Here is an 11,305-nt window from a genome sequence, read left to right on the forward strand (position 1 = left end):
CTTCCCCCATGACCCGTTGTCATGCTGTGCTCTCTTCATTTTCAGCATTCCACATTTTTCCATCTTTTTTTTTTTTAAAGTAGGTTTCTTACCCAGCATGGAGGAGCTGAGATGTTTTACTGAGCCACCAAGGTGTCCCTCACATTTTCCATCTTAAGCATCCTTTCAAACTATAATTCATTAGGACCAAACATTCCAGAATTCAGTAATTAGAACCAGTAATACCTGTTATTTTCCCCTCCCCCAGTAACAGACTCAGTCTTTCCGTTTTGCTCACCACTAATCCAGTAATATTCAGTACGCTACAAAACCCAACATGATCTGTACCGTGTGATACTGCCAACATGAGTCATCTCTCCATAAAAATCTAAGGACTTTTCCACAATATTCAGTGTAAATTTTCACTCAGCTTTAATTACAATCGTAGATTTTAAATTCAAACAGGTGGCCAAAGGTGAAACATTCACAATAAGCTGATTACAAGTCTGGTTAACTGAAATCAAAGACTTCTCCATTAAAAACATGTACCTTCCTTTGCATTCCTGTATTTAAAATAGAAATAGATCTACAAAGTAATCTGCTTAACAGGTTAGGATTCTCTAGGGCAGTATGACATAAAAAGTAATGGCTTAAATCTTACAAATACATTAATCTGAATCTGATGCGGTTTCATAACCTGTTTACAGAAATAAAAAAATATTGTCTTGATTTGTAGGTTTTCTTCCCATGTCAGTTAAATGAAGAGCTTTTCCTTATCGATTTTTCACAAGTAAATCTGGTGGTATTAACCCTAGAAAAGGAAAAACATTTGAGATTTACAAGACTACCAACATCAAAAGAGCCAAAGAATTTTTAAAAATATCATTGTCCTTATAATGGTCTATCTCAGAAGCCAGATCCGTATAAGTTTTCTCAACAGATATTCAGGTTCGGGATAAGATCATCATGGATTAAGACCAAGGACAAAGTACTGATGAACTGTTAAGGGAAAAAAATCTCCACTCACAGAAATGGGTTACATCTTAGGAAGGTCACAGCAAACTGGCCTCTTTCAATGGAAAGACAGCGACCCCTCACTGTTGGCAGAGAAAAAAAAAAAAAACCCACAACACATTTTGAGGTAGCAGTTCTCCCCCTACAAGATTTATAACCTAACAGAACCCTCTCAGTTATAAAATCCAGACTATAAAAACTTCAGTCTTATCTCAGAAGCCGAATCCGTATGTTTTTCTTCAGGTGGTCAGCTTCGGGATAGATTTCATCATTGATAAGACCATAATCCACTAAATTATGTTACAGTGAAATTTACCGTAAGCCAAAGCAACTTTAAGAGGTAAGCACTGTATTAGAAACACTACAGTTGATCTTGTAAGTCACACAACTTACTTTAAAAATTACGTTGCTAGCCAGTGACATTTGTAGGTCTGTTAGTATTCATCAACTCCCAGGATGCTGTTCAAGGACAAAAAAAATTTTCATTTTAATCTACATATGGACTAATCGCACTGAATCAAAGTAGCCCAACAGTCAAATTATTAGCCCAACACATACCTGGGTAAAATGGTCAGGTTCCAACCAAGTAATTTCCCAGCAAATATTCCCTCACGTATTTTCTAGTTTTCCTTTGTATCTAGTAGGAAGCAAATTTCAAATGATGCACCATCTTTTCCTGTAAATCAACAGGTTTATTTCTTCAGTTTAAAAACTAAGCTCAACAGTACTTACCTGAACATCTCCAGGTAACAGCTCCGTTATGCCACTGAGAGCCATTGTTCCTGAAGGGGACCAAAATATTTAAAATTAAGCATTCTTACAGAATGACAGCTGAAGGTTTTCAGTACTAAAATCTTCCCAATCATTAATCTGGTTTGCACACAGCGCCACCTGGGCACAATACAACTCAATCTCAGGCAACGTCAGGGCTGCCCATTTTCAAATGACCTTTTTGATCCGCGACGAGAAAACGACACTCTCCTTATTAAAGGCCTCTTGCTCAACGTAAAACTCCCTGCCCCAAATACCGGGAGTATGGTTTTCCCGCCGCCGCTCAGGCTTGGCCAGCCAGATGTCTGCGTTTAGCAAGCAGGCCGCGCACACCGCTCGTGGCCATCAGCACCAGCCTCCACACGCCTAAGCTCGAAGCCTGCCGCCACCACTACCACTCAGGACACGTGGCGGCCCGGCTGCGTGTTTTCCACGTGTAAGTTTTCTACACACAGCACCCTAAACTCAAATCTCCAATCTTCTCACAGTGCTGCAGCGAACCTCAGTCTATTCCAATACAGCCCGCTCGGGTCCTCGCCCACAGCGCCCACTCACCAAAAACGACACAACGCCTCCAAAATCCAGACGTAAAAGACCGAGCTGCGCTGCCAGCAGTTCCCTTTATAGCCTCCCCTGAGTCAGACCGAGGCCGCCCCACCCTCTCGCGTCTATTGGACTTGGGAGATGACGGGGGCGTGGCCGTTTCCTGAGGGGAGAGAGCGGGAGCGCGCGCGGCGGCTCTTTTCTTTCGGGGGCTGCTTCCGGGGCGTGGTGCGGGCGTCGCCCGCCCGCTGCACGCCCGCCCAGTCCCCGGTGCGCGCCCGCTGCGCTCGAAGATCCGTCGCTTCCGAGTCTAGCTCTACGTGGCGTGGGAGTGGCGCCAGAATTCAAACCAACAGCCGCAGTTGGAGGCGAGTCTACCGCCTGCCCCGGGCCAAATGCGCCCTGAACAGATTGGCCAGCTTGGGGCCGGGAGTGGGCTTGAGTTTTGTAGCGCAGGACGGCCTCAGCATTTGACCATCTCGAAAAGTCGGGCTGACTTGGCGCGGCGGGAGTTGACGCCCAGCGGGCGCCGCAGGAGCTGGCGGGCACTGGTCTCCGCACTCCCAGAAAGATAAATTGGCGTGCAGAAGTGCTTAGGTGAAAAAAGTATGTGAAAGCACCGCCTTTCTCTTGCGGTCCACGGCGAGAATACCGCGCCTCTTCGGGACAGCCGGCCCGCCGCGCCGCACGCGGCCCAGTTGCGCCCCAGTGCGGGCGTCCGCGCCCTACCCGCCCCACCCCATCCCTGTGCTTCATTGTGCCAGGCGCTGCTGTTGCGTTACGTGGTCTGCGCGTAGAGTTCTCCCCGACGCAGCCAACCCGAGAGGTAAATACCCCATTTGGTGGAGGAGAAAATTGGTCCTAAAGCAGCTAAGTAATTTGTCTAAATTGACACAACTGAAAAGCTTTGCTATTTTTAATTTGTTTGACCGAGTTCGTTATAATGAATGCAAGAGAAAATTTAGTTTGAGAAATATCCCAGAATACTATATACAAACGACTGTTAAAAAATTAAGTAGCCAAGATTGTATTAATTAATATGTGTAAGTGAATACATGTGTATGCACACACAAGCACACATGACATTTGAACATTCTAGCATTTGAAAACTCAGGCCTTCATGACACTCATTACTAATTATTATTTATGTCTGGGTTTGTTTATTGTCCTCCCCATGTCTAAGGAACACATGGTTTTGTGTCCACTTTTTATTATTCGGCCTTAGAACAGTGTTCTGTCCAGCATAAAGTAGGTTGTAACTATTGGTTGAATGAATAAATGAATATATGTGGTGGCCTTTTAGAAAATTAAAATGAAGACCAAATTGCAGCTTAAAGGATAATAGTGTAAATCAAATTTCTGTAACAGGGACCTAAGTGATGAAATATTTACTTGGCTAGGCATTACATAGATATTTTAACAGTATTTTGTAATGTAAATGTAAATTTACATGTTGGTCATAGTAAAAAAAAACTAAAACAGTACAAAAGGATATAAAAAGCAAAAAGATCCTTTCCATATCACTGGGAATCTCTTCACTGTTAGCAGTAACCACTATTAACAGTTTTTGAAACTTTTGAATTGTATATGCATATACAAATATTTCTATGCAAATACAAATACATATTTTTTAATATTTTATATGTACAGGTAAGATCTGCATACTTTTCTGCAACTTTCTTGCCCCTCATAAATTTAAACATTTTTTCATACCGGTACTTATAAATGAACTTATTCTTGTTTATAGCCTGCATAGTATTAAGTTGGATATATCATAATTTATTTCCTCAGTATCCGGTTTTTCACTATTTCAAATTGTGCTGAAGCGAATTACAGATATATTATAGGGATCTTGTTAGAAGATCTGCAAGATCAATTTCTAAAGGTGAGTCAAAGGTTATGTGCACTTAAGTTTGTGATAGATACTGCTGAATTGTTTGTACCATCCTTCCACTACCACAAAATAGTCGTGTTGTGATGATATATTGAAGAGTGTTTTGCTAATTGAAAAACATGCATATTACTTTATGGGATGGCAGTTATTACACAATCAAAATTGAAAACTATTTCTCCGTGTTATCTTTGAATCACTGCTGTGTTGAAGACCATCAAAAGCAGTATGAAACAATAATTCCCTACCCTGACTTATCAATTGAATTACTTGGAGAGCTAAAAAATATCAGATTTTTGGGCCCTAATGTGCAACAACCAAAGAAGAATCTCTAAAAATGGGACCCAGGGAACTTTTTTTTTTTTTTTAATGAGAGAGACAACTGACAAGTGGGGGAGAGGGAGAGAAGAGGCAGAATCTTAAGCAGGCTCCATGCGGAGCATGAGCTTGATGTGGGGCTCAGTGCAGGGTCTCCATCCCGTCCCTGGAATCATGACCTGAGCCAAAATCAAGAGTTGGATGCTCAACCGACTGAGCCACCCAAGCACCCCAACCCAGGAAACATTTTTAAACAACCATATGAGCCAATGCTGTTCAACAGGAATATAACATGAACCACAAATGAGAATTGCATATGTAACTTTGAATATTATAGTAGCCACATTTTAAAAAATAAAAAGATTTGGATATAATTAATTCTAATGCATTTTATTTAACCCAATATAACTAAAATATTTTCATTTCAACATCTGATCAACACAAGTTATTGAGATATTTTCCATTCCTTTTTTGTACTCAGTCCTTGCAATCCAGTGTGTATTTTACAGTCACAGCATATCTCGGTTTGACTGTCCACATTTCAAGTGTCCCATTGCCATATGGCTAGTGGGTACTTTATTGGATGGCACAGGTCAATGGTGATTCATATACATATAGAAGTTTGAGAATCACTGTTTTCGGGTAAGTGTGGTACAGCATACCTGAAACATATTCCAGTCTTTAAAGAAAAAAAAATTTTCCATATTAGCTTTTGACTCCAACTAATAACTAACACATGCAATGCAAAATAAAATGAATCCAGAACTTGCTTATTGACAGCACTGCCCTCCAGCGAACATGAGCGATGGCTGAAGCTGTTACACAACTCCTTCAAGGTGTTTATCTCTTCAAGAAACAGAAAAACAGTGAGGGATGAAGCCATCAGTCATTGCTTCTACACCTAAAACAGTCAAGCAAATTGCTACCAAATATTTGAAATGATTAAAGAAAGACCATATAAAGGTCAGAACTGAAATTTAAGTGTCCTTGAAAAAGGGATACAGGTGTGCTCTTTCAAAGGGGCACACGTACCCCAATGTTTATAGCAGCACTATCATCAATAGCTAAAGTATGGAAAGAGCCCAAATGTCCATCGATGGATAAATGGATAAAGAAGATGTGGTATATATATACAATGGAATATTACTCAACAATCATAAAGAATGAAATCTTGCCGTTTGCAACTATGTGGATGGAACTAGAGAGTATTATGCTAAGTGAAATTAGTCAGAGAAAGACAAATATCATATGACTTCACTCATGAGGACTTTCAGATACAAAACAGATGAACATAAAGGAAGGGTAGCAAAAATAATATAAAAACAAGGAGGGGGACAAAACATGAGACTCTTAAATACAGAGAACAAACTGAGGGTTGCTGGAGGGATTGTGGGTGGGGGGATTGGCTAAATGGGTAAGAGGCATTAAGGAAGACACTTGTTGGGATGAGCACTGGGTGTTATACAAAGGGGATGAATCACTGGAATCTACTGAAATCATTACTGCATTATATGCTAACTAACTTGGATATAAATTTAATAATTAAATAAATAAATAAATAAATAAAAGTATCCTTGAAGAACCTAACATGCTAAAAATAGTTCTCATATTCTTAACATACTTTTAGATGAGATCATCATTTTAATAATTTTTTGGAGGAAATATTCATTGAGCCTGTGGTGCATGCCGTGTGCTTCAAGGACAGCTAATACAAATACACAGAAGTCCTTGTCCTTCCTGAAAGAGTTTAGAGTTTAATAAGAAGTCTGTAAACTTAATTTTAGATATCTCTGCTTTAAAAATTAAAATCATTAAAGTCTTTTTGATGAGATCATAATGTGAACCAAATAGTGTTTTAGGAAGTGTTTGGAGGAAAGATTAAAAAGCACAGTTTAGAAATTAGTGCAGTCATTTAGATGAGATATTGTGAAGGACACCACTATAATGTTGGCAATGGAAATGGAAGGCAGGGAAGAGAAGAACACACAGAACTTAAAGTGGTGTCAAGTTCTTACGTGTATTAGATCATGTAATCTTCAAAACAATCCTGGTATGTATTTTTAACCTTGTATTAGAGGTAAAAAAAAAAAAAAAAAAGAGGCATAGAGATCTCAGTGAACTCACATTCCCAAGTCTTTCACCAAATTCATAATGTCATGAGGGCATGATATTGCTGTGTTAAAGGAAGAAAAAGTAGGATGTGATGATGAAATGTGGGAGAAGAGAGAAAACAATGGAGCCCAGGCAGCCAAGAGAATGACAGCTCCATTGAGAGGAAGAGGTAGGTCAGAAGTTACTGATTTGGGAGAAGTGAAAAGAAGATTCATTTTTGCTTGTGCTAAATATGGGGTAGAACATTGAGTTCCATTTGTCCAGTGGATAATCAGAAATGTAGAAATGAAGCCCAAGATAAGTCAGGGCTGGAGAAGGCTCATTGAGCAAATGAAGGTAAAGAGGATGATTGAAGTTTTGTGTACAGACAAGTGTGGGAAGAAAAGAAAGAAAACACCAACAACAGTAGCCTAGAACCAGTACCATAGTGTAATCAGATATACTGCAGTAGACAGCTTTTGAAAACATTTCAATATACACAAAGATCTGGGTAGATAATTCATGAGAATAAAGTTCACTATTATAACTTTTTCTTAAATCATGGTAGAAGTATATATACCATATTAAATAGCATAAGCATAATTATTCCAAAGCAGAAAAAAAAATCAGACTTCCAATATTAGAATTAAAGAATCTTCTCTTAGTACAATGTTCTTTTGTTTTCCTAGTTTCTAAACTGAACTCGTCAGTAAATTCTAGGTTTGATGGCAGAACACACAAATGTAATTTGAAGAAAATCTTGTGAAAACTCTGAAATAGTAAAGTGTTAAGTTCATGGAATAAAATTAAAGAACTTAAATTAGAGGAAAAGCCTTGTATATGTGGCAACATCAAGGACAGTTTGATACTTGAGTCCAAAGTTCAGAGGAGAGGTCAAGGCTTGAGTGTCTTTGGCATAAGTAAGATATTTAAAACATGACACTGAGGTCATCAGGGAAAGAGTATAAATAAAGAGGAGAAATCCCAGGACAGAGCAGAGCCTTGGTGTCCTGCTAACTTTAGGGTTTTAGTAGAGAAGGAAGTGACAGCAAAGGAAACCCGCCTAAGGGGAAAACTGGAAAGTGTGATATCTCTGAAAGAGGTAAACAGGGAGAGAGATTCATTTATTCATTTGGGATGCTCCCGAAAGGACAAGTACAATAACAGAAATAACCTTTGGGTTTGGCAACATGAAGATTACTGGTGATCTTGTAAACATGGTCTCAGTGAAATAGTGATGATGAAGAGATGAAGATGAAGATCATGCCTTGGGCCTGGAACATTTGCTTTCACAAAGATAAGGAGTCCTGATAGCCTGCTGGGCATATGGATTTATCTGGGATTATCTTTTCTGATTCAGGATTTCATATGTCCCTCTTTGTTCTGCTTAAGGCATGTGCCTCATAAGGCACCACACCAACCCTACTGCAATATCTGTTTCTGGTGGGAAGGGAAGAGTGTTCTTCACCTGCTACATAAGAGGATTGAGTAGAGACTATCTCCCTGTGCCAACTTTGGGGCAAGATGCACTGGCCATGATGGACTGACACTCAGTATTGAAGCTGATCTTGCTCTATCTCTGTGAATAAAGTATTATTCCATCCAGTGCCTGTGTGAGTCTTGTCTTTCTTGGCAGTGCCAACACCTGAAAACTCTTGCAGTAGGTTGACATCTTGCCACTGCTTTTCCTGGTGTTTGGTAACAGGTGTCAATTGCTCAACAGTTTAGTGCAGTGAGCAAGGTCACCAACCATGTTAGTACATGATGCAGATGCATGGCGTTCCCCAGTCCAGCCATCCTAGAATGATGTCAGCTTCCTGGGGGGAGGAGGGCCTGACTGAGATACTGTGCTGTCTCTGGATGAGTGGGAATAAGTGAAACGTAGGCAGTCTCCCTGTCACCAAGGATAAACTGGTGTGATGGATGAGGGCAGAAATGCAAGAGGTGGGCCCTAAAAATATTGGGAAGTTAACCTGGCTTCTGGCCATCTTCATACTTCCACACTGTCCTCTAACTCCCACATGCCAGGAGCTGCAGATGACACTCAAGGGGGGGTCAAAGGCCCCTGTGTAGGAAGCTCTCTTTGATCCGAGTTGCTTAAGAGCCCCAAGTAAGACTTGTTTTCACTAAATGCAAACCACCAATGATGTTGCTGAACATGAAACTGCTCAAATGAGGTCCTTTTTGGAGAGTGAAATACAAAAACTGAAAGATAGATTTGGGCGGAGGCCAGGGAATTCTCATGCAGCTTGGTTGGTGCCCCTGTTCGACGAGAAGGCCTTGCAGACCCAAATGTCCCAGGCTGAATGGTGCAGTCGAAGCTAACCACTGACCTTTTGCTGCAGTGCATTTTAAAAATCTACATTGAGTAGGGCAACCAACAGGACGAAGAGTGCATGTCACTCTTTTTTTTTTTTTTTTAATGTTTATTATTTTTGAGAGAGAGAGTGAGCAGGAGAGGGTCAGAGAGAGAGAGGGAGGCAGGATCTAAAGCGGGCCCTGTGCTGACAGCAGAGAGCTCAATGCAGGGCTTGATCTCACAAACTGTGAGATCATACCTGAGCTGAAGTTGGACATTCAACCGGCTGAGCCACCTAGGTTCCCTTCAGTCCATGTTACTCTTGATCTAGATTGCAAGGAGTATGAGAACAATATTCTTAACTGTGAGGACTTCCCTAAGACTAAGACCCCCTGGAAAGCCATTCATAAAGCCACAACTGCATTTCAGGTAAAAGCCATACCTGATTATGTGACCCTGTGTCTGGGTACATGGATGATGTATTGGAGGCCTTCATGCAACAGGACCCTTCCCAGTGGAAGACCCCGCTATCACTGCTGTTGACCCTGAAATGACTGTGAGGGAAACAATGGAAAAGCTCCACTGAAAAGTCTTGCTTGGGATAAAAACAAAATGATTTCAATGGTTTCCAACAACTTGGGCTGAACAGATAGAAAACAAACAAGGGGAAGCCATGCCCAGAGGGCCAAAAGGTGAATTCAAGAGATTACAAAGGGGGAAAAAGGAGAATAGGGTTGATCCGCAGAGCAATATGGCTTTGATTGGTAAAACTGGATAGATAAATGAAAGTAATGAGATTCCTCCAGAAGACTTCCACCCATGCTATGTGGTAGAGAGAAGTCCCTCTAAATTGGGGGTTAAGGCCCTAGTTCCATATTCCCATGTGATAGCCTGAGTGGTACAGGTCTGACTCAGACCTCCAAGCCATCCAAAACCAACAAGACTCAACAAACTCACTAGCTAAGGTGGTGATGAATAATTGAACAGCCTTGATTATCTGTTGGCAGAACAGTGAGGCATTTGTATTATTGCCAACTGTTGTAGACTCTGGGTCTGGAGTTCTGTCTTGTCCAGCAAGAAAATGGGATGCAGGATTTAAAAATACGAGAGGCTAATGTCTGGGAGGAGACAAGAGCCCAGAGTAAGGGTCCTTGCTCCATTTTTATTAGGATAAGAGGGCTTAGAAACATGGTAATGGACATGCACAAAGAGACAATGAAATCGTGAACATTAATTAACTCATGGGCATGAGGCAAAGGGGGTTTTGAAGATGTGTGGTGTTAGGGGTTTGGGTCAATACAAAACAAAATCCTGGTTCCTGGTGAAGGTTCTTTACAGAGGACGTGAGGCCCCATGTCTGTTTACCTAAACTGGCCTAGGGGACAAGAAAGACAGCATGCTACCTCAAGGTCAGCAAGTCTCCACTCTGGGCAACCTCCCCCACCGCCCTATGTACGTGTTTACCTAATTTGGTCCTTCCTTCCTGTGAAAGCAGCTTTCTGCTGTTGTACTAAGTTGGGGGGCATTTCTGCCCTGAATACCTAATCTTGTTTACCTCATCTTGGATGTTTTCATCCTGAGATACCCTATTCTTATACCTTTGTCCTATACTGGGGGTCTTTACGCCATTTACCTAATCTTATTTACCTAATCTTGTTTACCCAAACTTGGGGGTGTACATCCTGTGGCTTTCTAGTTCTTTATGCCTTGTTAACCCATCTGGTGCAAGCTCAGGGAATTCCTAAGCTTATTCCCCACAGCCAACAACTCTTGTGTATATATCAATAATTCATATAAGGCAAAAACTAAAGAACATCCGTGCTCAGATGGGATGATTATTGACTATCTACCCGCAGTACCCCACCAGACTCCTTAGTTGGTTTATTCCAGGCCCTTGGGTCTCCTAATTAGAGACTGTCCTCAAGGGTAGGCTTGATCATCATCCTGGGTCTGGTTCTCCTAATGATCCTGATGAAGTGCTATCTCAAAATGATAGGTCTCTGCAGGCAAACTGCATCTATATAGATTGTTCAAGGGCCCCATTAGACCCAGCTCTATCTCTAAATTTGGGGCAGACAGTGGTCCCACCAGATTTTATGCACTTTATCTGGTATTTAAGCAGCTGAACAATGGTTGGTGGACTGTTGAACAATGGTGGACTGTTGGGAAAGGCAGTCATGCACAGTCTGTTGACCCTTGTGTGGCTGCATAACAGTTCTTTGGACCTGGTTCATTTCCTTACATGGAGATAAGGAGCCATCATACCCTGTGTTGGCATATAAAATTGTTTGGAAGTATCTTTCCTTATTCCAGATTTGATATGTACTTCTTTCCTCTGCTTAAAATGTGTGCATCATAGGGCACCTGGACAACCCCACTATTATATCTGTTCCTGGCAG

General features: G+C 41.2%; 1 long non-coding RNA gene and 2 other non-coding genes across 4 annotated transcripts; all 3 read right to left on the reverse strand.

The window, feature by feature from the left end:
- Positions 1–387: 387 nt before the first annotated feature.
- On the reverse strand, positions 388–2,440 carry LOC102954223. Of its 2 annotated transcripts, XR_001509699.2 has the most exons (6): positions 2,320–2,440; positions 1,726–1,775; positions 1,552–1,630; positions 1,387–1,452; positions 1,007–1,076; positions 388–790 (listed from the first exon to the last, which is right to left on the reverse strand). It is a non-coding gene; the product is annotated as an uncharacterized LOC102954223 (long non-coding RNA). The 2 variants fall into 2 exon arrangements; XR_006217738.1 differs by lacking the exon at positions 1,007–1,076 and having other exon boundaries at positions 2,320–2,438.
- LOC122238949 lies at positions 883–952 on the reverse strand. The gene has a single exon (XR_006218086.1). It is a non-coding gene; the product is annotated as a small nucleolar RNA SNORD50 (small nucleolar RNA).
- Positions 1,203–1,270, reverse strand: LOC122238950. Its single transcript, XR_006218087.1, has one exon. It is a non-coding gene; the product is annotated as a small nucleolar RNA SNORD50 (small nucleolar RNA).
- Positions 2,441–11,305: the final 8,865 nt, after the last annotated feature.

This window comes from Panthera tigris, chromosome B2, assembly GCF_018350195.1.
Source record: "Panthera tigris isolate Pti1 chromosome B2, P.tigris_Pti1_mat1.1, whole genome shotgun sequence".
Classification (NCBI taxonomy): domain Eukaryota; kingdom Metazoa; phylum Chordata; class Mammalia; order Carnivora; family Felidae; genus Panthera; species Panthera tigris.